This window comes from Zea mays, unplaced genomic scaffold (assembly GCF_902167145.1).
Source record: "Zea mays cultivar B73 unplaced genomic scaffold, Zm-B73-REFERENCE-NAM-5.0 scaffold_146, whole genome shotgun sequence".
NCBI lineage: Eukaryota > Viridiplantae > Streptophyta > Magnoliopsida > Poales > Poaceae > Zea > Zea mays.
Genome location: NW_023366763.1, coordinates 58366 through 85958, shown reverse-complemented (window position 1 = coordinate 85958; position 27593 = coordinate 58366). Strand labels below are relative to the sequence as shown.

General features: G+C 35.8%; 5 non-coding genes and 2 pseudogenes across 6 annotated transcripts; 3 read left to right on the top strand and 4 right to left on the bottom strand.

Annotated features, from left to right (window-relative positions):
• Positions 1 to 2678: 2678 nt before the first annotated feature.
• On the top strand, positions 2679 to 15986 carry LOC118473844 (ribulose bisphosphate carboxylase large chain-like; annotated as a pseudogene). The gene has a single exon (XR_004853686.1). The product of XR_004853686.1 is annotated as a ribulose bisphosphate carboxylase large chain-like (transcript).
• Positions 4353 to 4439, top strand: TRNAS-GGA (transfer RNA serine (anticodon GGA)). The gene has a single exon. It is a non-coding gene; the product is annotated as a tRNA-Ser (tRNA).
• TRNAT-UGU (transfer RNA threonine (anticodon UGU)) lies at positions 5639 to 5711 on the bottom strand. Its single transcript has one exon. It is a non-coding gene; the product is annotated as a tRNA-Thr (tRNA).
• Positions 7426 to 7498, top strand: TRNAF-GAA (transfer RNA phenylalanine (anticodon GAA)). Its single transcript has one exon. It is a non-coding gene; the product is annotated as a tRNA-Phe (tRNA).
• Positions 12142 to 13690, bottom strand: LOC118473843 (ATP synthase subunit beta, chloroplastic-like; annotated as a pseudogene).
• Positions 15987 to 23411: 7425 nt separating the features above from the next.
• TRNAW-CCA (transfer RNA tryptophan (anticodon CCA)) lies at positions 23412 to 23485 on the bottom strand. Its single transcript has one exon. It is a non-coding gene; the product is annotated as a tRNA-Trp (tRNA).
• Positions 23486 to 23621: 136 nt separating this feature from the next.
• Positions 23622 to 23695, bottom strand: TRNAP-UGG (transfer RNA proline (anticodon UGG)). The gene has a single exon. It is a non-coding gene; the product is annotated as a tRNA-Pro (tRNA).
• Positions 23696 to 27593: the final 3898 nt, after the last annotated feature.

The following is a 27593-nucleotide window of genomic DNA, read 5'->3' as shown; positions in this document are numbered from 1 at the left end:
GCCAATCCACATGTGGTGTGTGAACAAGGAAAGTTGTGTACCGTAGTCAGTAGCTATGTATGGATAGGGGGGCATAGAGTACATATGATGAGCTACAACAATAGTTGTAGAGCCTAGCATAGCTAGGTTAAGAGATAATTGAGCATGCCATGACGTTGTTAGGATTTCATAGAGACCTTTATGGCCTTGTCCTGTAAATGGGCCCTTATGAGCCTCCAAAATATCTTTAAGTCCATGACCAATACCCCAATTGGTCCTATACATATGACCAGCGATCAGGAAAAGAATAGCAATAGCTAATGATGGTGTGCAATATCGCTCAACCATAGACCACCGGTTATTGGATCTAGTCCTCCGCGAAAACTAAGAAATTCCGCATATTTGGACCAATTCAAGGTGAAAAAAGGGGTTGCTCCTTCGGCAAAACTAGGATAAAGTTGAGCCAAAAGGTCGCGATTCAGATAAATTCATGAGGAAGTGGTATCTCTTTAGGATCAACCCCAGCGTCGAGAAATTGGTTAATCGGTAAAGATACATGGATTTGGTGTCCCGCCCAAGAAAGAGACCCAAGTCCTAATAATCCCGCTAAGTGGTGATTCAACATGGATTCTACATCTTGGAACCAGGCCAATTTGGGAGCGGCTTTGTGATAATGGAACCAACCGGCAAAAAGCATTAACGATGCAAAAATCAATGCACCATTGCGGTACAATAGAGTTGTAATTCACTAGTTATTCCGGATGCTCGCCAAATCTGAAAAAAACCAGAGGTTATTTGGATTCCTCGGAAACCCCCGCCTACATCACCATTCAAAATTTCTTGTCCTACTATTGGCCAAACTACCTGAGCACTGGGTCCAATGTGAGTAGGATCGCTTAGCCATGCTTCATAATTGGAAAAACGGGCACCGTGGAAGTACATGCCACCTCAACCAAAGAAGATAATGGAGAGTTGGCCGAAATGAGCACTAAAGACTTTTCGGGAGATCTCCTCCAAATCACCGGTATGACTATCGAAATCGTGAGCATCAGCATGTAGGTTCCAGATCCAAGTGGTAGTATCGGGGCCCTTAGCTATTGTTCTTGAGAAATGCCCGGGTCTGGCCCATTCCTCAAAAAGATGTTTTTATAGGATCCCTATCCACAGACAATTTTAACTTCTGGTTCCGACGAACGATAATCATTAAGTCCTCCTCTTTCCGGACAAGACATACAAAGAGACCGCCAACTGTCTTTTTATTGAATCTTTTAAGATAGATATTATGATTAGTCCTTTTCTTTACTATCTACCGTCCTTCTATTTTTTTTTTAGTTATTCACTGGAGCAATTATATATTGAAGTCAATCCGAGGCAAGTGTTCGGATCTATTATGACATAAGGATTAGGTGCCTACGGACATTGGTTATTCTGGAAAATTATTTCCCGACATAACAAAAAAATCTTTTTTTACGTTTTAATTTAAGAAGCTGGTGTATTTTTTTTCTGAGGGTATAAGCCCCTATCTACATCTACTTTCCTTGAGTGAGCATAATATAGATTTTTTGATTCGATTCAAAATTCCAAGATAACTCATTAGAATTATTAATAAGACCGTCCTGATATATTAGGTAGGAATATTTAGATTGCCGATTTTTATGTACTTATTACTTCTGTTCCAGAGCCTATCCCTATTGTTTATCCTTATGAAATATGATATAAAATTGAAGGTAGAAGAAAGGGATATAATGAAATTCTTGATTTGATTTTCAACCAAACCACCCTTTTTATGAAAATGGAGAGTGGTCTTATTCAAATTCAAAGCGCTTCGTAATCTTTAACCAGTTCTGTGCTTCAATATAATTTCCTGGAGTAAGCGCTATAGCTTGTTTCCAATACTCAGCAGCTTGATCAAACCAAGCTTCCGCAATTTCCGAATCGCCCTGTAGAATGGCCTGTTCTCCTCGGTTGGAATAGGCAGTTCCTTTCCCTAGAACCGTACTTGAGAGTTTCCTACCTCATACGGCTCAGAAATTGCTATCTTAATTTCCCCTATCTTAACTGAATTCGATTCTCAAAAATCAATCCAATTTCTTCTTGGGTTAAGCAGGAAGAAGTTAATTACCTAAGTTTCAAACCCTAATTTTGATCAATAATCAGTTTGATCTTTTCTCCCACCTTCAGAAGAATGAAGCATAGATAGACCTATATCCTTCGTTCGAATTTTCTGAAAGGTAACTATCTCGGTTTCGTTTCTTTCATATATGAAATTTCTATAGAATCCTGGAAAAAGACCTTTTTCCATAAGAAAGAAAAAAGAACTTACTATCTTTGGGATCTGATACTACACCGCTGCTTAATCCCTTAGTGGATCGGCTTTATTACATAAGCGGATTCCTAAATTTTGTCCCATATCGTGGTATAATGAAGCAGTTTTTTTAGTTGTATCGACCCAGTCGCTCACTAATTGATCTTTACGGTGTTTTCTCTATCAATTTCAGCTTTATCCATAGAATAGTAGTATAGGCTCTACTTTCTTCCTATTTTGATTCTCGTGAAGTGTCCTTCCTTCCTACAGCTGATAGGGTAAAATCGTTGTTTTGACGATCCCTATGTAGAAAGCCCTCTTTTCTAGTATTCACTAGAAAATTTCCTCCTTTCTTTTTTTCTTCTTTCTATAGTGGAGATAGTCGCACGTAATGACAGATCACGGCCATATTATTAAAAGCTTGCGGTAAGAAGGGGTTTCGTTCTAGCGCCCGGAAATAATATTCCAAAGCCTTTGTATGCTCTCCATTGCTTGTGTGTATAAGGCCTATGTTATATAGTATATAACTTCGATCATAGGGATCATTTCTAGTCGCGTAGCTTCATAATAATTCTGCAAAGCTTCCGCATAATTCCTTCGGATTGAGCCAACATCCGTTACGGTCGTTCATTCTATTCAAAAAATCTCCGTTCCAAAACCGTACATGAGGTTTCATCTCATACGGCTTCTCCCTTCTATACATAGTACTAAGCGAAAAATCTATAGAATAAAAATCGAATTAGTCCCATCTCATTATGGACCGAAGGGGGCTGGTATTTTTCCAAGAAATCTCTAGCCAACCTTCCCCCAAGAGGTTTTTCTTAACACCAATGAATTATATTAATGCTAGAGGAAAACGATAGCTCCAAGAATTTCTTTGTTCTCAACGCCTCCTATTTAGAGGAATTAGCCACTTCAACGACCTTTGATGGTTATAAGGGTATCCAAAGTACAAACCTGATGGTTGTTTGTTATCCCAACCATTCTTCCCAACCCTGATACCAATCAGGAAAGGGCTAATTTCTAACAAAGTTTTTCTCTTGTTGATTCCTATTTCGTGGTGTAGTGCTTTTCTCCCCTATGCTGCCTATTGGTACTAGTAGAGTCGGATTGCCCTGTAATACAGAACCTATCCTGTAGGTGTAACCTTTCGCTCAATACTCAAATCTACAATTGAAGCATCTGAGGCCACATCAATCGAGGATACACGACAGAAGGAATTGTTAGTTCACCTCACCTTCCCCAAGCGCGGGTTTCCTTTACTAATTTTGTTCTCTCTATGCGAACCCTCTCTCTTTCTCGTAAGAATGAGATATAGGTAGGGCTAAAAAAAAAAGAGTCAAATCGCGCACCATCTCTATAATAAGTAAATGCCCTTTTTCCCCGGAGGTTGTCGGAATTATTTGCAATAAAATATTGGCTACAATCGAGGAGGTCTTATCAATGAAATTTCCATTTATACGGGATCTAGGCATAATTCCCAACCCATTCTATATAGAATTCTTTCATTCTATCACAAAATAACATAAAAACAAAACATTCGATTCTTATAAATCGATCCATATGCTCTAAATGGATAAGAGAGATATGGATTTTCCGCTCAGCTCAAATTGTCTCCTTTTCCTTCTGTTTGGACAAGAAGAGAAGAGATATGAAATATTTGACTAAGACTGGATTTCATTCCACTTTCCTATTTCTCAACAACAACTTCCCTCATCAGCTATTTCGCGTTTTCAAAGTCATTAATTGCCCCATACCCCTTTTATATTTAGATTGTATGGCGTAATGTACCTTATGCAAATGGAATTCTAGGGTTCCTTTATTTTCTTATGGAATAAGAAGAATTCTTCCATTCTCTTTTTATTTTGGTTTTCCCCAAAGAAAAACTTTTCGAGGGAGCAGAATTCCTAGTAAAAAAATACAGGATCCTTCCACTTAGATGAAAAGGAATTTTTCCATCCAATCCAATAGAGCCATGGAATTCCCGAGCCGTTGTGGCTGTACCTGTACTGCAGGAATACGAAAACTCGCTATTCACTCAGTTTATTTTCCATAATAAGATTATGTAGGAGAGATGGCCGAGCGGTTCAAGGCGTAGCATTGGAACTGCTATGTAGACTTTTGTTTACCGAGGGTTCGAATCCCTCTCTTTCCGTTTCTCTTAATTCATCAATGTTAGCGATCACAATGTATCAAATTAAATAACAATTTATTCCAACAATAATACCTTTAATTAATAGAAATTCTCTATAGCAAATTACTGTGGTATGTAAAATACACATCGAGGAAATAACAAAAAAGAAAAAAGTATCCTAGGGTTAATCTATTTCTGCTAGGTGAACGGGAAAATACGAATTAAGAGCCTTAGGTCGATTAGTTCGGGGAAAGGGGAAGGGGAAAAAAATTCTATGAACCTTTCCTTTTTCGTTAAGTCAAGTCTGGCGAGAATAATATTCTACAACTAACAACTCATTTATTTTGAGACCGACCCACTTCCTATCTAGAATTTTTTTTACTAGTCCTTTATATTGCAATGTGTCAACCGTCAAATGCTTTGGTAATTTGCCCGGATCGGATGAAGCAATATAATTTTGAACCAAACGTTTTGATCGTTGGTTATCCTTCGTAGTAATAATATCTCGGGGTTTGCAACGAAAGCTTGGTATATCAACTATACGACCATTAACTAAAATATGTCTATGGTTAACTAATTGTCGGGCCCAGGAATGGTTGAAGCCATACCCAATCGAAAAAGGATATTATCCAAACGCATTTCAAGTAATTGTAGTAAAACCTGACCTGTGGATCTTTTTGCTTTTCCAGCGATATGTACATATCTAAGTAATTGTCGTTCTGTCAGACCATAATGAAAACGCAATTTCTGTTTTTCTTGAAGACGAATACGATATTGCTCTTTTTTCCCAGAATGGAATTTCTTTTTCTGATTACTTCCGGATTTAGGCGTTTTTCTAGTGAGTCCTGGTAAAGCTCCCAGACGGCGTATTTTTTTTAAACGAGGCCCTCGATAACGGGACATGAAGACTCCTTTTTTATTTTATTGAAATTTCATTTTACACAATAAATTTCGTTCTATTTACATTACAGAATACAGCGAAATTCAAACAGAATTAAACTAAAGGATAAACAGAGTAAAATCTACTAAAGTAACACAAAAATGGAGTAACACAAAAAATGGAATTCATCAACATCTGGATTTTTTGTATATATATTATTTATTTTTATGCTTTGTATCTAGCAAAATTGTAAGGTAAAACGACATAATAGACCCTGGATTCCCCATTTTATTCGGAGAAAAAAGAGAAATTCTTGTTCATAGAACATCGATAGAAAAAAAGCCGACTATCGGATTTGAACCGATGACCCTCGCATTACAAATGCGATGCTCTAACCTCTGAGCTAAGTGGGCTTACATAACAGAAATAGTGTAACAAATAAAAATATATATAGGGAATCTGTAAAATGTCAGATCTTAATTATTAATCTTAGTTATTAACTAGTTCTAAATTGGAAGTTCCACTTAGATAGAAAAAAAAAAATACTAGAATTTCATAAAGATAAAGTTAGCTTGATATGCTTAACTAAATGATATTCTTAAATAGGATTATAGAATTTATTGAACTTTCTTTTTATTTCTCTAATTCGCAAATGGATTTTTTTAATAGAATCTATTCCAAATTCTATATTGAATTTGATTTCAGATATTTTCAATTTGATATGGCTCGGAGGAATAATCTAATACATAGAAAAGAAGAAAAAGAAGAATATATATGAATAATATAATAAAGAGAAAATGCCAAGAGATTGGCATTTTCATTTGATCATTATATACATTTTTGAGATATTTTGTTTTTTTATTTGTTAATAATTTAAGGATAAATAGTTCACTAAGGAGAAGATAGAATCATAGCAAATGAAATTTCTAATTCAGTTTAGAAAAAAAGAATGAATATCAAGCGTTATAGTATGATTTGGAATACTCTAAAAAAGGAAGGAGGGAGGCGGGAGAGAGAAAAACTTTTGGATATATTCATTCCGATTGAATTGCAAATATATCAACGATAAAATCAATGCAATTCTGAATTGCAATAAGCGAGCGGGGTGTCTCAAATAGAGATGAGTTGCTAGACTACGTCGAATAATGAATTCAATGATTCAAAAAAAACTAAGAGATGGATTAAATTATACAAGGAATCCTGGTTTCAAAGAAAAGTAAAATGGGGATATGGCGAAATCGGTAGACGCTACGGACTTGATTGTATTGAGCCTTGGTATGGAAACCTGCTAAGTGGTAACTTCCAAATTCAGAGAAACCCTGGAATGAAAAATGGGCAATCCTGAGCCAAATCCCTTTTTTGAAAACAAGTGGTTCTCAAACTAGAACCCAAAGGAAAAGGATAGGTGCAGAGACTCAATGGAAGCTGTTCTAACGAATCGAAGTAATAACGATTAATCACAGAACCCATATTATAATATAGGTTCTTTATTTTATTTTAGAATGAAATTAGGAATGATTATGAAATAGAAAATTCATAATTTTTTTTTAGAATTATTGTGAATCCTATTCCAATCAAATATTGAGTAATCAAATCCTTCAATTCATTGTTTTCGAGATCTTTTAATTTTTAAAAGTGGATTAATCGGACGAGGATAAAGAGAGAGTCCCATTCTACATGTCAATACTGACAACAATGAAATTTCTAGTAAAAGGAAAATCCGTCGACTTTATAAGTCGTGAGGGTTCAAGTCCCTCTATCCCCAAACCCTCTTTTATTCCCTAACCATAGTTGTTATCCTTTTTTTCTTTTATCAATGGGTTTAAGATTCACTAGCTTTCTCATTCTACTCTTTCACAAAGGAGTGCGACAAGAACTCAATGAATCTTATGCTATTCATTAAATAGATGATTTCTTTTTATTTCTTTTTTATTTATTAGAGTAGAGTATCGGCAAGGAATCTCGATTATTAATTCGTTTTTTTTAAGTATTATTAAGTAAGCCATCCACAATGCATAGGACTACCCCTCCCCATTTCCTAATTTTGAATGGAATACTTTATTGATTTTTTAGTCCCTTTAATTGACATAGATGCAAATACTTTACTAAGATGATGCACAAGAAAGGGTCAGGATAGCTCAGTTGGTAGAGCAGAGGACTGAAAATCCTCGTGTCACCAGTTCAAATCTGGTTCCTGGCACAGAAAAAAAGGATCTACTGAATAGATATTGATACAAATATTTTGAGATGGATTGGGGTAAATATTTTATTAAAAATCTACTTAGTCTTTAGTCTAGAGTAAGTAGATAAATCTCTAGAGTAAGTAGATAAATCTCTAAACACTTCTTTTCTTTTAAAAAAAGGGTTTAAAATCTCTGGTTCTTTATGGTATAGAAAGAGGTGAGATTAGGTGCCCTTTTCTTCATTTTGCATTTCTTATTAATTTTGTATACCGCTATTCCGAAGAATATTTTTTTTTATTCTTGCTTATCCTACTTTCCCAGTTGTTCTAAGTAATATGCGCGGTACAAAGTTCGTGGTAGGAACTTCTTTGAGTCATTGTATTTTTCTGTTCATACGAAGGAAACAAATATGTGATTTTCCAAATTGGAAAATAGAAATGAAGCCCTTTTTGTTCAGTCTATCTGGACCTTTTTGTATAATAGGAATTAATTAGAATATTATATTCTAAGTATTTCGTTTCGTCTAGGAACAGAACGTCAAAATATTCCTTGACTTGAATAAAATCTGGAATTGTGTTGTATAAGTGAACATGAATTTATTATCACTCAATGAGCATCTTGTATTTCATAGAAATTGGGGGTTATATAGTCCTTACGTAAGGGCCAGCCTATCCAACTTTCAGGCATTAAGATACGTTTAAGACGTGGATGATTATCATAAGAAATTCCCACCATATCATAAGATTCGCGTTCTTGAAAATCGGCACTTCTCCAAACCCAGAAAACAGACGGGATTCTAGGATTATCCTTTTGGGCAAAGACTTTTATGCATACCTCTTCTGGGTTATCTATACCATACTGTATTCTCGTAAGATGATACACGCTAGCTAAAGATCCACCGGGTGCTACGTCATAAGCACATTGGGAACGTAAATAATTGTAACCATATACATATAAAATGACAGCAATGAATCCCAATCCCCCGCTTTTATTTGTAAAGTCTCTACTCCTCGATGATCGAAGCCCAAAGACCTATGAACCACGTCATGTTTAACTAGCCAATTAGATAACCAACCCTGCTGCATTGTCTTGATCTCTCCCCCTTTGTATAAATATTTCACATTTCAAATGCAAGTTTGAAAGATTGTACTGCTCTTTTCTTTCTTTTTCTGCACAAAAGAACCCCTCCTAATTCACTAATTTGTAGGAAGATACTGAACTTTTGGATTTGAAAAAAGTTTCAGAAGATATATCTAAAGTAGATGGTGATTGATAGAGCAATTCTTGTTCGTAAGTTCCAGTGTGAGTACTGCGCCGAACATAAAGTTTGTGACGGGTAGTAAAAGATCTATTTTTCTTTTGACTTTGACATAGAGTTCGATCCTCAATTATTTCTCGCGCTATCTTCTTACGAAGTTTTGTTAGGGCATCTATAACAGCCTCTGGTTTAGGCGGGCAACCCGGCAGGTAGACGTCCACAGGAATTAACTTATCAACTCCTCGAACAGTACTATAGGAATCTGTACTGAACATGCCCCTGTAATAGTACAGGCTCCCATAGCAATGACGTATTTCGGTTCAGGCATTTGCTCATATAATCGCACTAAAGATGGAGCCATTTTCATTGTTACCGTACCAGCTGTTAAATTAGGTCCGCTTGTCTAGGACTTGATCTTGGTACCAATCCATAACGATCAAAGTCGAATCGTGAGCCTATTAATGAAGCAAATTCAATGAAACAACAACTGGTACCATATAGAAGGGGCCATAAACTTGAGAGTCTTGACCAATTTGAAAGATCGTTTGGTGTAGTTGAAATAACGGAATTGGAACTTGTTTGGTCGAGTAACGGAAACTCAATCAAACTCATAATTGTCTCAATGGAATCTTTTCCTTCTTTTTTTTTTTTTCTGAATATTCAGTTAAGACCATTCCAAGGCTCCTTTTCGCCATGCATAAACTAAACCAACAACTAGGATAAGCACAAAAATGAAAGCTTCGATAAAAACGGATACACCCAATACGTCGAAAACTCATTGCCCAAGGGTAGAGAAAGACTGTTTCCACATCAAAAACAACAAAAACTAGCGCAAACATGTAATAGCGTATTCGGAATTGTAACCAAGCCCCCCCATGGGTTCTATACCCGATTCATAACTAGAAAGCTTCTCTGGTCCTTCACTAACCGGGGCTAAAAGTCCTGAAATCCAAAATACCAAAATAGGAATAAGGCTTGCTATTATTAGAAATGTCCAAAAAATATCATATTCGTGAAGCAGAAACATAATGTACTCCCATTAATGTGGAATAGGCGGAACTGAATTAGTCAATTCAAGTTGACATTGTCAATTTATCCAGAACTTCTCTCTTTTCCTCGGTGAAACAAGAATCTGTTTTGCTCAAAACCAAAGGCAAGGAGCGCTTACTTTAGCCTTTATTTCTTTTGTGATATGTCTTCCTTAAGGATTCATCCAATGTAATCCCCACTTCCCTTCTTTTTGATTTCCCTTCTATTTAGATATGATATAGACCTAATTCTTATACAAAGAAAACTCTTTCGCTTCACTTTGTCTCACTTTCTCTAGAATCTCTAGAAAAAAGAATTGCTCTACCCTTTATTTAATGATAGTCAGAGACTATTAAATAAAAAGAAAATACTTACTACTAATTGGATTAGAACCTAATTAAAATAGGATGATTAATATATATTAAAATAGGATGATTAATATATACATCCTAATGAGGAGTAATACTAAAAAAAAAGAACTCTATTTCAGAATTATGAAACAGAATATCCTGTTTTATTATTTACTCTTTCTTTTTTTTTTTCTTTCGATTTTTCTATTTTATTTAAAGTGGATCGATTTAGATAATGTATATGATAGTAATATACTTCAAATAAAATAGGAATTCGCAAAATGGAGAAAATCGTTGCAGTCATTATAGGAAAGTATGGGAAGACTTAGAGCATATCCTATTTAAAGGAGGATGAAATTCAAATCAGGTAAGGGATCCTTCCTTCTATTGATTTGATCAAAATTCTTTTTTCTTTTCCTGTCTCTCTGATTTGCGTTTCGATGAATGAGGCCTATGGTAATGCTTTTATCTCTATTCTATGGCGCAATCGACCGTCGAGTCTATAAACAAGTACTAAATAAGGAAAAGAAAACTATACTAAAGGAAACATAAGATATCCATCCTAAAATGGAAAAAAGACGTATATATTAGGGCTATACGGATTCGAACCGTAGACCTTCTCGGTAAAACAGATCAAACAGATTATTATCGAAATGATTCGAACTGTTTCAAAGACCCAACATGCATTTTTCTGCATTGGGCTCTTTCATCAACTAATGTAAAAGATCAGTTAATTCGCCATAGTTTTTCTTTAGGGAAAGATAATAGATGGCTCCCTGTGCTCTGATTGATTATTTGTCTTATGATCTATCTAGGAACAATACCAAAGTGTTTCAAAGGAGGATTACCTTGACTTAGGTCTGCCTCCGGCCTAAATTAAATCAACCTAAGTGAAATGGAGTCTCTATCGTTCCGCTGCAAGAGTTTACTATGAGACTTCATACACCTTAAAGTTCATAGAACGAAAAGAAGTTTTTGGAGGCCCTTATCCTCATTACGCCTAGCATTGAGTGGGCTGGATATTTACCTTATCAACTAGCAAATCAATAGGAGTTCTATTTGAGTAAGCACCTTAATTGGCACCTGAATCGGACTGAACCAGCTGTTTGTCATTGTCAGGCTACTGTTCTTCTATTCTTTCGAATCCATGAAGTAAGACATTGATTTTGCAACAAGGTCAATTATGTTCATTGCATAAAAAGTTCCCTTGAAAAGCATTGGCGCACGTGTAAACGAGTTGCTCTACCGAACTGAGCTATAGCCCTTGTCAGAGATATCTTAACATATAGATAATTTCTTGTCAAGATGAATATTCTCTAATGCCAGAGGATATCCCTTTGATCCGTTTACTATATAACATAAACATACCAATAACGGAGCGGTATTGCTTATAAAAAGGATTCAATCTATAATCGATCGAAGTAATGGGGCTTCTTTTGTGGTGATAAATTGCCTACTTAACTCAGTGGTTAGAGTATTGCTTTCATACGGCGGGAGTCATTGGTTCAAATCCAATAGTAGGTAGGTAGGTAGAAAAATTACTAGATAGCATTGGACTTACTTCGCTTCGCTATCTAATAACTTTTTCTACCTTCTTTCCTTTTTCTTTGTATCAACGAAATCTTTGGATTGTCTTCAATTGGATGGGGGAATCCAATTGACAGCCTCGACTCGTATCCTAGCTCGTCTGAGAGCTAGCTTCGCTTCAACCAATTCTTTCGTACCTTCAGCTTTACTCAAGTTAGCTTCGGCTATTTCAAGTGCCTGTTGAGCTTCTTCTGGATCAATGTCACTACCCAGTTCTGCATCATTTCCTAAAATGATGATCTCATTATTAACTATTCTTGCAAAACCACTCCACAGAACCGCCGTTAACCATTGGTCGTTCAGGAGGCGTATTCTCAAAGGACCCATATCTACAGCTGTGTTAATGGGGGCGTGGTTTGGTAATACACCAATTTGGCCACTATTAGTAGATAAAATGATTTCTTTCACTTCACAATCCAAATAATTCGTTTAGGAGTCAGTACATAAAGATTTAATTTCATTTCTTCAATTTGCTCTCCTCTTCTAAGTTTATAGCTTTCGTGCTAGCTTCATCGATGTTCCCCACTAAATAAAAGCCTGTTCGGGTAGGCCGTCTAATTCTCCGGAAAGGATTAGTTGAAATCCCCTTAATTGTTTTCTGCAAGACCAACATACTTTCCTGGAGAACCGGTAAAAACTTCTGCCACAAAGAACGGTTGTGATAAGAACCGCTCGATTTTTCGTGCTCTTGCTACAGTTAAACGATCCTCCTCCGATAATTCATCCAATCCAAGAATTGCGATAATGTCCTGAAGTTCTTTGTAACGTTGTAAAGTTTCCTTAACTCTTTGCGCAGTTTCATAATGTTCGTTGCCAACAATCCGAGGCTGTAACATAGTTGAGGTTGAATCTAAAGGATCCACTGCGGGATAAATACCCTTGGAAGCTAATCCTCTGGAAAGTACGGTAGTAGCGTCCAAATGTGCAAATGTTGTGGCAGGAGCAGGGTCGGTCAAATCGTCTGCAGTACATAAACTGCTTGGATCGAAGTTATAGATCCCTTTTTGGTAGAAGTAATTCTTTCTTGCAAAGAACCCATTTCTGTACTAAGGGTAAGGTTGATAACCCACTGCGGAGGGCATTCTGCCTAATAAGGCGGATACTTCCGATCCTGCTTGAACAAAACGAAAGATATTATCGATGAATAAAAGCACGTCTTGCTTATTAACATCTCGGAAATATTCTGCATAGTTAGGGCAGTTAAACCAACTCTCATACGAGCTCCCGGCGGTTCATTCATTTGGCCATAGACTAGAGCTACCTTTGATTCCTCAATATTTTTTTCATTAATTACTCCGGATTCCTTCATTTCCATATAAAGATCATTTCCTTCACGAGTCCGTTCCCCTACTCCGCCAAATACGGATACGCCTCCATGAGCTTTAGCAATGTTATTGATTAATTCCATGATGAGTACTGTTTTACCTACTCCTGCCCCCCCAAACAGTCCGATTTTTCCTCCACGTCGATAGGGAGCTAAAAGATCGACCACCTTAATACCTGTTTCAAAGATAGATAATTTCGTATCTAACTCGATAAAGGCAGGCGCAGATCTATGAATAGGAAATGTTGCACTAGTATCCACAGGACCCAAATTGTCAATAGGCTCCCCAAGAACGTTAAAAATTCGTCCGAGAGTAGCTCCACCGACTGGAACACTGAGAGGAGTTCCCGTGTCAATCACTTCCATTCCTCTCATCAACCCCTCTGTAGCACTCATAGCCACAGCTCTAACTCGATTATTTCCTAATAATTGTTGTACCTCACAAGTCACATTAATTTGCTTATCGGCAGTGTCTCGACTCTTGACTATCAAAGCATTATAAATATAAGGCAACTTGCCCGGGGGAAAAGTGATATCCAGCACGGGTCCAATAATTTGATCAATACGCCCTACGCTTTTTTCTTCAATTGTGGAAATCCCGGGACGCGAAGTAGTAGGATTGGTTCTCATAATTATCACATAATTTTCAAAAAAAAAGGAATTTGTCGAAATTTTTTTTCTTGTTGAATAATGCCAAATCAAAAAAAATATCCAAAAATCCAAAAGTCAAAAGGAAATGAATTAGTTAATTCAATAAAAAAGAAAAGGGGACTCGCACTTGATTTCGTTGCCCAAGCGAATCCCATTCAATCGTTTACTTATGGAATGAATCCGTTGGAAAGTTCATCCATTTTTTTCATATAAATTTCGCCTTTTGTGAAGGATCTGTGCCTACTCTACTTTCCTATCTAGGACTTCGATATACAAAATATATACTACTGTGAAGCATAGATTGCTGTCAACAGAGAATTTTCTTAGTATTTAGGTATTTAGATTCAAAATATCAAAGGGGAAGAACTTTAAAAATTGTAAAATAAAGATTAGGGTTTGGGTTGCGCTATATCTATCAAAGAGTATACAATAATGATGGATTTGGTGAATCAAATCCACGGTTTAATAACGAACCGTGTTAACTTACCATACAACAACTCAATTCCTATCGAATTCCTTCCTATCGAATTCCTATAGTAAAATTCCTATAGGATAGAACGTACACAGGGTGTACACATTATATATGAATGAAACATATTCATTAACTTAAGCATACTCCTTTTTTTATTTAATGAGTTGATATTAATTAAATATCTTTTTTTTTAGATTTTTGCAAAGGTTTCATTTACGCCTAATCCATATCGAGTTAGACCCTGTCGTTGTGAGAATTCTTAATTCATGAGTTGTAGGGAGGGACTTATGTCACCACAAACAGAAACTAAAGCAAGTGTTGGATTTAAAGCTGGTGTTAAGGATTATAAATTGACTTACTACACCCCGGAGTACGAAACCAAGGATACTGATATCTTGGCAGCATTCCGAGTAACTCCTCAGCTCGGGGTTCCGCCTGAAGAAGGCAGGAGCTGCAGTAGCTGCGGAATCTTCTACTGGTACATGGACAACTGTTTGGACTGATGGACTTACCAGTCTTGATCGTTACAAAGGACGATGCTATCACATCGAGCCCGTTCCTGGGGACCCAGATCAATATATCTGTTATGTAGCTTATCCATTAGACCTATTTGAAGAGGGTTCTGTTACTAACATGTTTACTTCCATTGTGGGTAACGTATTTGGTTTCAAAGCCTTACGCGCTCTACGTTTGGAGGATCTACGAATTCCCCCTGCTTATTCAAAAACTTTCAAGGTCCGCCTCACGGTATCCAAGTTGAAAGGGATAAGTTGAACAAGTACGGTCGTCCTTTATTGGGATGTACTATTAAACCAAAATTGGGATTATCCGCAAAAAATTACGGTAGAGCGTGTTATGAGTGTCTACGCGGTGGACTTGATTTTACCAAAGATGATGAAAACGTAAACTCACAACCATTTATGCGCTGGAGAGACCGTTTTGTCTTTGTGCCGAAGCAATTTATAAAGCACAAGCCGAAACTGGTGAAATCAAGGGGCATTACTTGAATGCGACTGCAGGTACATGCGAAGAAATGATTAGAGAGCTGTATTTGCAAGGGAATTAGGGGTTCCTATTGTAATGCATGACTACTTAACAGGAGGATTCACCGCAAATACTACTTTGTCTCATTATTGCCGCGACAACGGCCTACTTCTTCACATTCACCGAGCAATGCATGCAGTTATTGATAGACAGAAAAATCATGGTATGCATTTCCGTGTATTAGCTAAAGCATTGCGTATGTCGGGGGGAGATCATATCCACTCCGGTACAGTAGTAGGTAAGTTAGAAGGGGAACGCGAAATAACTTTAGGTTTTGTTGATTTATTGCGCGATGATTTTATTGAAAAAGATCGTTCTCGCGGTATCTTTTTCACTCAGGACTGGGTATCCATGCCAGGTGTTATACCGGTGGCTTCTGGGGTATTCATGTTTGGCATATGCCAGCTCTGACCGAAATCTTTGGAGATGATTCCGTATTACAATTTGGTGGAGGAACTTTAGGACATCCTTGGGGAAATGCACCTGGTGCAGCAGCTAATCGTGTGGCTTTAGAAGCCTGTGTACAAGCTCGTAACGAAGGGCGCGATCTTGCTCGTGAAGGTAATGAAATTATCAAAGCAGCTTGCAAATGGAGTGCTGAACTTAGCCGCAGCTTGTGAAATATGGAAGGAGATCAAATTTGATGGTTTTCAAAGCGATGGATACCATATAAAATAAAAAAAAAAGCAAAATAGAAAGAGAAAAAATAAGTTAAGAAATGCAGTAATTCTTCTTTATTCCTCTAATTGATTGCAATTCAATTCGGCTCAATCTTTTCTAAAAAAAAAAAGACTGAGCCGAATTGAAATAGATCTTGATACGATCATGAGACTTGACAAATCGAGATTCTTCTATTCTATATATCTAGAATATAGAAAGGTATAATACAATAAACAAATATAAATCAAAATATAGTATTATCGTACGATATGGAATCAAATACGCAGTATTTACAGAAAAGAGTCTTCGTTTATTGGGAAAGAATCAATATACTTTTAATGTCGAATCGGGATTCACTAAGACAGAAATAAAGCATTGGGTCGAACTCTTCTTTGGTGTTAAGGTAGTAGCTGTGAATAGCCATCGACTACCCGGAAAGGGTAGAAGAATGGGACCTATTCTGGGACATACAATGCATTACAGACGTATGATCATTACCCTTCAACTGGGTATTCTATTCCACTTCTACTTTTTAAATTAAAGGGTATTCTGAAAGAGGTATTTCTTTTATTTTCACAATAGCTTTCTTTTGAATCCAATTTCAAGTTCGATTAGAAGGATAGAAAGGCGATGAGAATGGGAAAAGAAAAATAAAATATTTTATTTTAATGAGTTCCCCTTTTGAGTTCCCCTTTTTTGCAATTTTCTTATTATCAATTCCATTCATTTATTTTATAGAATACTTTTTTATTCTATATCTATAAAAAATCTTTATTTTGTAAACTAAAAAATACAATAGTCAATATTCCTTATAATAGATATACTTAATTATATCATAAGAATCTTAAGATATATTTCGAATAGATAGAAATAGTAAATTTGAATTGAGACACATATTCTATGACAGATTTTAACTTACCCTCTATTTTCGTACCTTAGTAGGCTTAGTATTTCCGGCAATTGCAATGACTTCCTTATTTCTTTATGTGCAGAAAATAAGATTGTCTAGAAACGACGGGGCCAAATTTTCTCAATGTATTTCCAGGATCATAATACAGATATTTTTTTGTGTAAGTACTATAATATGATAGGGTATGTAGCTCTTTCTACACACAAATGAAAAACGTCTATGGATGCAGATATAAGCTACGAGCATAAATGCATGCATATGCGTAGCCGACTATAGCGAGTTTTTTTTTTTAAGTGGATCCACTAATTTTTTTTGAATAGAAAGTCAATGTATCTAACCAATTATTTCACAGGAGTACTAGCTACTGAAGGCTATTTCAGAATCAAAAAAAGTAAAGTAAAAATCATTTAGCTTATTCTCTCAATTTCAATTGACCGCTACTGGATTTAGTATATCTAATATGAATTGGCGATCAGAACACATATGGATAGAACTTCTAAAAGGTTCTCGAAAAAGAGGTAATTTTTTCTGGGCCTGTATTCTTTTTCTAGGTTCATTAGGATTCTTAGCGGTTGGGGCTTCCAGTTATCTTGGTAAGAATATGATATCTGTACTTCCATCTCAACAAATTCTTTTTTTTCCACAGGGGGTCGTGATGTCTTTCTACGGAATCGCGGGCCTATTCATTAGCTCCTATTTGTGGTGCACTATTTTATGGAATGTAGGCAGTGTTATGGACCGATTCGATAGAAAAGAGGGAATAGTGTGCATTTTTCGTTGGGGATTCCCTGGAATAAAACGTCGCATCTTCCTTCAATTCCTTGTGCGGGATATCCAATCAATTAGAATTCAGGTTAAAGAGGGTCTTTATCCTCGTCGTATCCTTTATATGGAAATCCGGGGCCAGGGGGGTCATTCCCTTGACTCGTACTGATGAGAAGTTTTTTACTCCACGAGAAATTGAACAAAAAGCTGCCGAATTGGCCTATTTCTTGCGTGTACCAATTGAAGTATTTTGAGTACCAATTGCAATTTTTTGCAATTGTAAGGGGATTTTCGAGTATTTATCTAAAGTAAAGGAAGGAACAAACGAGGATAAGAGAAAAATTGCTTCGAATTTGTTTTGTCCAAGTGAGATATATGGCATACTATTCTTCCATTTTTATACGAAAGGCCTTTTTTATTTCTCTATTCCACTCCATTTAGAATCTAAGAAAGAACCCAATACAATGAAATTCCACTAGTATACAAAAAGAGAAATAGATACAAACACAAGGTCTCAAACCTTGTTATAGAATTTTTGCTTCAAAGAAAAGAAATATCATATATATTCAGCTTACAGATCAAAAATGAAAAAAAAGAAAGCATTGCCTTCTTTCTTATATCTTGTATTTATCGTACTTTTGCCCTGGGGAGTCTCTTTCTCTTTTAACAAATGTCTGGAACTTTGGATTAAGAATTGGTGGAATACCAGGCAATCCGAAACTTTCTTAACTGATATTCAAGAGAAAAGGATTCTAGAAGGATTCATAGAATTAGAGGAACTTTTTCTCTTGGACGAAATGATAAAAGAGAAACCGAAGACACATGTACAAAAACTTCCTATAGGAATACACAAGGAAATAATACAATTGGCCAAAATAGATAATGAGGATCATCTCCATATCATTTGCATTTCTCAACAAATATAATCTGTTTGGCTATTCTAAGTGGTTCTTTTTTTCTGGGTAAAGAAGAACTTGTCATTTGAATTCTTGGGTTCAGGAATTTTTCTATAACTTAAATGATTCAATAAAAGCTTTTTTTATTCTTTTAGTTACTGATTTTTTTGTTGATTTCACTCTACCCGCGGTTGGGAACTACTAATTCGTTGGGTCTACAACAATCTTGGATGGGCTCCTAACGAGCTAATTTTCACTATTTTTGTTTGTAGTTTTCCTGTGATTCTAGACACGTGTTTGAAATTTTGGGTCTTTTTTTGTTTAAACCGTCTATCTCCTTCACTTGTAGTCATTTATCATTCAATTAGTGAAGCATAAACTCACTCATTTCATTTCCTAATATTAATCAAATTAGCATATTTCTTTCTTCCTTTAGAAATAGAAAGAAAGCCCTTTTCCTTTTAACAAAATTCTTTCTATTTCTACCTGCTCAAGGTATTCATCATTCTAGTACAACTATTGCAGTAGAATGACAACAGACTCGTGTATAGGGAACTAGATTAGCTTAGCTACCTATCTAATTTATTGTAGAAATTCCGGGATCCGCGATTGGACATGGAAAATAGAAAAACTTTTTCTTGGTTAAAGGAACAGATGATTCGATCGATTTCTGTATCGATCATGATATACGTAATAACTCGCACATCTATTTCAAACGCATATCCCATTTTTGCGCAGCAGGGTTATGAAAACCCGCGGGAAGCAACTGGACGAATTGTATGTGCCAATTGCCATTTAGCTAATAAGCCTGTGGATATTGAAGTTCCCCAAGCAGTGCTTCCTGATACTGTATTTGAAGCAGTTCTTCGAATTCCTTATGATATGCAGCTGAACAAGTTCTTGCTAATGGTAAAAAGGGAGGGTTGAATGTGGGTGCTGTTCTTATTTTGCCCGAGGATTCGAATTAGCGCCGCCCGACCGTATTTCTCCTGAGTTGAAAGAAAAGATAGGAAAATCTCTCTTTTCAGAGTTATCGTCCCAATAAAAAAAATATTCTTGTGATAGGCCCTGTTTCCCGGTAAGAATATAGTGAAATTGTCTTTCCCATTCTTTCCCCCGATCCCGCTACAAAAAAAGACGTTCATTTCTTAAAATATCCCATATATGTAGGGGGAAACCGAGGAAGGGGACAGATCTATCCTGACGGTAGCAAGAGTAACAATACGGTCTATAATGCTACGTCAACAGGTATAGTAAAAAAAAATACTACGTAAAGAAAAGGGGGGATATGAAATATCCATAGTGGATGCATCGGATGGACGCCAAGTGATTGATATTATACCTCCCGGGCCAGAACTTCTTGTTTCAGAGGGGGAATCAATCAAGCTTGATCAACCATTAACAAGCAATCCTAATGTAGGAGGGTTTGGTCAGGGGGATGCAGAAATAGTGCTTCAGGATCCATTGCGCGTCCAAGGCCTTTTGTTTTTCTTCGCATCTGTTATTTTGGCACAAGTTTTTTTGGTTCTCAAAAAGAAACAGTTTGAAAAGGTTCAATTGTACGAAATGAATTTCTAGATCCTGGGATTTCTTACCATCAAGTGAGAAAAAGCCTCGATTTCTGGAATTCCTTATTTCTATCTCATGCAAAAGAAGAGGGATCCAAGGCCAAAGACGAGAACAATAAAAGGAACAAGTCCTTTTAGGAGGAATTGTGGGTCTTCTTAATCCTCTATTGGGCACAAGAAAAAGGCTTTTTTGCCTTTTCTTGTGTCGATTCTTCTTGTATCGAAGTAAGAATCATTTTTCTTCTTATTTGTTTTGTCAAAGATTACTATTTATTCTTTATTCGGGTCTGTCTTTTGGACTTCCTTTGCTTAGGTTCGGGCGCGGTAGTGGACAAACAGAGGGAAAGAAGGTATGGCGGGGGACACATTTCTTGTGAGCAAATAGAATTGCTTTACTTTTTGAATTAAGTTCAACTTTGAACTTACAGAAATTTTGTAAAAAAAAATCTATACCCTCCCATGGAAGGGTGGTTTTGATTTTTAGGCTAGTTGAGTAGTTTTGATTAAGGTTTTATTAGTTTATTACTCTAAACTAAATCAACGATTTGCAGGATACTTCCTTCATGGAATAAAATACTGGATCCTCTCCCCTCTTTCTTGTTGCTTCATAAGAGTGAATCCATTTTATGGGCGAAAGGCGGGGGCTTTAAATCGACCGATGGATTGCTTCACTCACTAACATCATTAACAAACAAAAGAATAAATGGAGGGATTCCAACCATCAGAGCAAAGGTTTTCTCTTGTTATTTTTACAAATAGAAATAGGTAACCAATTTCTAGATTATGGAACAAAACCCGCGTTATAACAATAAGAATTCCGCGGGCCCTTTCCGCTCTAATCAGATAAAGGGGAGTAAGGACCCGCTAAGTTCCTACTTTTTCATGTTTACAATCTGGATCCTCCGATTACTATAGAGATGAACCCAATCCAGAATACGAACCGTAAAAGAAAACACCTATTAAACCAATCACAAGAATACCAGTTACAGTACCTATCAGCCAAAGAGGAATTCTTCCAGTAGTATCGGCCATTTCCCCTACTTTCCTCCACATTTTCTCAAGTGGTCATGCTAGAGACAAAAACAGTCATGGATAGTTATAAAGATGGTATCCTTCCAAATGGGATAAGAGAATTCTTACTACTCTCTTTCTTTCTCTCAATTGAAGAAGTAATTGGAAAATAAAACAGCAAGTACAAAAATGAGTAATAAACCCCAGTATAGACTGGTACGATTCAATTCAACATTTTGTTCATTCGGGTTTGATTGTGTCATAGTTCTATAGTTGGAATTTGGTTTATCGTTGGATGAACTGCATTGCTGATATTGATCCCAAGAAAAAAAACCGTGGGTACAGCTAATCCGTGAACAGCCAGCCATCGCACTGTAAAAATAGGATAGGTTCGATCTATGGTCATTGGGGGCCTCCTAAAAGGATCTACTAAATTCATCTAGTTGTTCTAAAGAATCAAAACGGTCGGTTATTAATGGAATTCCTTGTCGGCTTTCCGTGAAATACTCGTTTGGTCGAGGACTTCCAAACACGTCATAAGCTAAACCCGTACTGACAAATAACCAACCCGCAATGAATAGGGAAGGTATAGTAATGCTATGAATAACCCAGTATCGAATACTGGTAATAATATCAGCAAAAGAACGTTCTCCCGTGCTTCCAGACATGCTGAGCTCCCAAAATTTTTATTCAAAAAAGGAATTGATTCCGTAAAAGATGGGATCCACCAGTAAATAGAAAATTACTGATATTTCATCCTTGTGAGATTGTCAATTTTGTACCAAAGGTGTATTTTGAGTATACCGAATTAGTATAGCTATCCTTCCTATGGCACAGCAATCCAGTTTTGCTTGGTCCCGAAACAGAATTCCTTTTTTCTCTTTTTTGTTCCTTGTCTATAGGAAAATTACATGTTATTCAAGGCATCAATAGAACCCCACAATTTTTTGGGTCCTACTTATTTTCATTGTCTTCGGAATAGTAGAATAATTTAATTTGGAATAGCGGCCAAGATCTTGGGAAAATCTAAGTTAATGATTAATAAGATAAAGAATTTAGGAAGGATATTCTCATATTGACGCAATACAAAGATAAGTATATGCAAAATCGATCCCTTTTTAGTTAAAGGAATTTAATTGGTTAGCATAAATAATATCTAATAAATAGAAAATCGAATAGCGGATAATCCGTTATGAAAGAAAACGGAATACATTCTTTGAAGAATCAAGATTCGTAATCAATCCTTGTCTTGTTTGTTGGATTAGGTCTAATTTTCTTGACCAAACAGCAAGCATGGAACTTTACAAGAAGAACTTAAAAGAAAAGGATAATTGAAGTAACTTTGAATCCACTTTTGTTGGGGTTCAAAAAAACGAATAAAAATAAATAAAAAAAAAGTAAATTTTAGGAATAGTTCCCTTTTTGAGGGGGCCCCTCGGGGGTCGTGGAATGCTTTTCTTCTCCTCTTATTCCATATGGAATACAATGAGTTAAAATTTGCTCCAAAAAGAGGATGAAATCCATCCTATTAAAAAAGAAATAATCCGAATCCGAAATAGAAAGAATTTTTTTTTTTTTTTTCAAATTCAATTCTTTATTTATCTTTTATTCCAAAATTCTCCCGAAAATCCAATTTCATTTTTCAATGGGGTTAGATGATCTAGTTCTTAATATTATTAGTTTACTTAACTGACAGATTCCACAACAAATCTCTTGATTCGGAATTAGGGACTCATGTTCGTCTGATGAATCGATTTTCTCTTTTTTTTACACTTCTGTATCTCACTCTATCTTGTTTTTTAGTATTATCTAAAATAACCGATGAATTATGAATTTTCCATAACTTAAACTTAGGTAAGTGCTTTACCAACATATGTAGTGTAGTAAAAAAAAATGGAAATTGAACCCCTTCATGCTTACTATAACTAGTTATTTCGGTTTCTACTGGCTGCTTTAACTATAACCCCAGCTCTATTTATTAGCTTGAACAAGATACGTCTTATTTGAAATGAATTGAATAGAAGAATCTTTCTTTTGGATTCTTGGTATTCTAGACTCTTTTCCACACTAATTACCAATTCTTTTCTTGGTCATTGAGATTCGTGGGTAGTTTAGACTATTATTTAGAGATAGATCGTACCTCTTTTTTTATCCCCTCGAACAAATCGAAATGATTGAAGTTTTTCTATTTGGAATCGTCTTAGGCCTAATTCCTATTACTTTAGCGGGATTATTCGTGACTGCGTATTTGCAATACAGGCGTGGGGATCAGTTGGATCTTTGATTGAGTAATATTTCTTTTTTGATTGACCTCCTCTCTGGTCTGGAGGAGGTCAAATTGGAGTTGCAATTCTACTTTGTTTTTTTTTTAAGTTATTTTAGTTTCGACATAAGATATATGGAATCACGCTCTGTAGGATTTGAACCTACGACATCGGGTTTTGGAGACCCGCGTTCTACCAAACTGAACTAAGAGCGCTTTCAAAACAAAAAAAAAAAGAAAATCCTTTTCTATTCCTAACGTGTCTCACGTCCGTATAGTATCCACAAATTCAAGTTATACCCACTTTAATCGATCTCCCCACTACTGCCATAACGAAGAGAGAATTAATAGGTAGGGATGACAGGATTTGAACCTGTGACATTTTGTACCCAAAACAAACGCGCTACCAAGCTGCGCTACATCCCTTTTCCAAATTGTTGTACAATGCCATTGTACACAATTCCTTTCTTGTTTTCCACATCGTAATTTCTTCTATTTCTTTATCCATATAGAACTTTCTTGTCATTTCTTGTTTTTGGTCTCATATAATCAAGGAAGGGGTATAAACTAAAATCCAGTCAAATTTCACCTATAAAAGAAAGACTACTATTCCTTAGTAATGTATAGGAAGAAGGGGTCATCTTTTTTAGGGATAGGAAAATCTCGTCTATACGGTTCATTCTATATATATATAATATTTATTTTGTTTTTTTAGTTAGGAATTTCGCCTAAACAAAAGAAATACAAAGGATCTTGGGCAAGAGTATCTGATCATATATGTATTCCAATACGGAAGGAGGATTTTCAATGCGGGATATAAAAACATATCTCTCTGTAGCACCCGTGCTAAGTACTCTATGGTTTGGGGCTTTAGCAGGTTTATTGATAGAAATCAATCGTTATTCCCAGATGCTTTGTCATTCCCTTTTTTTTAATTCTAGTTATTCCTATGCGAGAGATAGAATTCTTCGTGACATGACGAAAATTTCCCCTTTTTGAATTCTTTTTTAGTATATGAAGCAAAAAGAAAGAAAAGATGGATAAGGATTGTATTCTTTAATTATTTCTCTATGTTTTATTACTTAATTTACGAATTTCAAAAATTTTGTATTCTATTGGATTGGATTTGTTCGATAATTCGAAGAATTACAACAAAATCTTTAGAAATCACATTTTTAGTTAGGAACTTCTATGGATTTTATTCTTCTTCTTTTCTTTGGATCCAAAATAGAAGAATAAAAGAATAGGTATAAGAATTAAGTTAAGTCGATCCAAAAAGGAAAGGAGGTTCATGGCCAAGGGCAAAGATGTTAGAATCCGAGTTATTTTGGAATGTATTAGTTGTGTTCGAAAGGGTACCAATAAGGAATCGACGGGGATTTCTAGATATAGTACTCAAAAGAATCGCCACAATACGCCCGGACAATTAGAATTAAGAAAATTTTGTCGTTATTGTCGCAAGCATACCACTCATAATGAAATAAAGAAATAGGAGCATCGTGTGTTCGATTTTTCCAAAGAACAGAAAGAGTAAGAACCTTCTTATTAAATATATAGAACATAGATAGAATACTAAATACAAATCAACTCATCTGATTTTAGGTAGATATTATTTCATATGTATAGAGGGTTTTATTTTTATATATTTGGATTTTTTATATTTTTATATAGTATATTTTGATTTAATCAATTTATATAGTATATTTTGATTTAATCAAATAATATATGGACCAAAGAAAGACTACTTCTTCTGGTTCTGGATCAAAAATTAATAAAAGAAAGAAATCCATTTTTTTTTTCAAATTTTAAAATAAGGAATAAATCATGTATATATCTAAACAACCTTTTCGTAAATCTAAGCAACCCTTTCGTAAATCCAAACAAACTTTTCATAAATCTAAGCAACCTTTTCGTAAATTCAAACAACCTTTTCGTAAATCTAAGCAACCTTTTCGTAATCCAAACAACCTTTTCGTAGGCGTTCTCGAATAGGCCCGGGGGATCGAATTGATTATAGAAACATGAGTTTAATTAATCGATTTATTAGTGAACAAGGAAAAATATTATCTAGACGAATAAATAGATTAACCTTGAAACAACAACGATTAATTACTCTTGCTATAAAACAGGCTCGTATTTTATCTTTCTTACCATTTCGTAACTATGAGAATGAGAAGCAATTTCAAGCCCAGGCAATTTCAATAATTACTGGTCCTAGACACAGAAAAAATAGACATATTCCTCAATTAACACAAAAGTTCAATTCCAATCGAAACTTAAGAAACTCCAACCAGAATTAAGAAACAACAATCGAAACTTAAGTTCCGATTGTTGATGTTTTATTCGAAAGACTCAGACTCATATATAAAGTAAAGTAATCCAATTTGGATTCTTGTGTTTGTTATAAGAAAGAAAAAATGGGAAAAAATAAATAGTTTTTTTATTTATTGCAACATGCTCGTCGATTCCTACCACTTAATCTTAATTTATTGTATCTTCCCGGAGTTCCTCTCCGGGAATTCGGTTTTAATTATTCCTGTATATTACTTTTTTATCCTTTAATTGATGATCCTTATTTTATTGGAAATCGTGTAAAGATTATTTGGATTTGATACAGCTACTTGTGCAAGCATTTTACGATTAAGAATCAATTCCTTCTTGGACAGATTGTGTATTAATTTACTATAACTATTGAATACGTTATATACCCGTGTTGCTGCGTTTATCCGAGTGATCCACAAACGACGAAAATCCCTCTTTTGCCTGCCTCTATCTCGATGAGAAGAAACAAAAGCTCTTCTTACTTGTTGAGTAATCACTCGATTAAGTCTTAAATGAGCCCCCCTAAAGTTTGAGGCAAATGAACGCATTTTTGTTCGTCGTCTCCGAGCTATATATCCTCGCGGAACTCTGGTCATTGAATCAAATTAACCTTAATGAATAACTAATGATTTCTCTTCTTTTAACCCTCTTTTTTCCCATTAATAACTAAACGGATTATTCCGATATATAAAATATTAATTCCAATGGCTTTTGCTACTATAACCTTCCCAACCACGATTTTTTATTCTATTTAGTTATTTCGCATAGAAATAACAAATTCTAACGATACTAAAAAAACAGTGGGTTCCATCGTTTTTATGGTTCCCTTTTAAACGGCGAGGCCCTCTCTATACACCGGAGCCCTTTCTTTCATCAAAAGGTATTGTGAACTTGTATAGTTCACATTCTTTGGCTCTACCTATCCATTATAGAGTAAATAACTCTTTTCACAATAAGAGTTATTCATACAGTGACGGTATTTAATTATGAAAGTTGGCTAAGTAGCTGACCCTTTAGTCCGTTCTTTTAAGATAAAGGAGCATAAGCCTTTTTCTTTTTATTACTATTTCCTCCGCTTAATGGATAACCATTTGTTACCAATGGGGGAATTGCTTCTTCCAATCTAGATGATTGGATTTGCACCAAAGGAAACCATAAATTCCATATACCATAGAAATCTAGGATAGAGCTTCTCTATCCTATTCATTGGTACCGATCATGGATACTTCAAAAATTTTATTATTTGTTTGAACTCATGATCTGAAACGAGTCGCACATACACCCTAGCACATGTTCCTCGACGCTGAGGACATCCCTTAAGCGCGGCCGATTTTCTAGCATTTCGTATTGGCTGTCTTGCATTTCTAATAAGTTGTTTAACCGTTGGCATGTCGTATGTATATATAAAATGGATTGGTTTAGATCGATCTTAACCTGATGATTCATCATCATGAAGTATTTCTATTTTCTATAGCATAAAACCCGAATTTAGGTTTGAGATAAATTTACAAGAAATCCACCCACTACCAATCCTTAAACATTTCTGGAAACCACACTGGATCAGTATCGCAGTGCTCGTCAATCATTTCATCCCCTACAATATCGACAAGTCCATAAGCTTTGGCTTCGTCTGCTGACATAAAAACATCCCTTTCCATGTCTTCGGATACAACCCAAAAAGGCTTGCCTGTTCTTAGTGCATAAACCCTTGTGATCATTTCGCGAACTTTGTGTAACTCTTCCACTTCTAGTAAAAATTCTGGTGTCCTTGCCCGATAATAAGCACTAGCAGGTTGGTGAAGCATAATCCTAGCGTGAGGGAATGCTATACGCTTGGTGGGTTCTCCTCCAAGCAGAATGAAGGAGGCCATGGACGCGGCTATTCCGAGGCATATTGTATATATATCAGGTGTCACCGTTTGCATCGTATCAAAAATCGCCATTCCTGAGATTAGCCACCCGCCAGGGGAGTTTATAAACAAAAAAATATCGCTATTTCCAT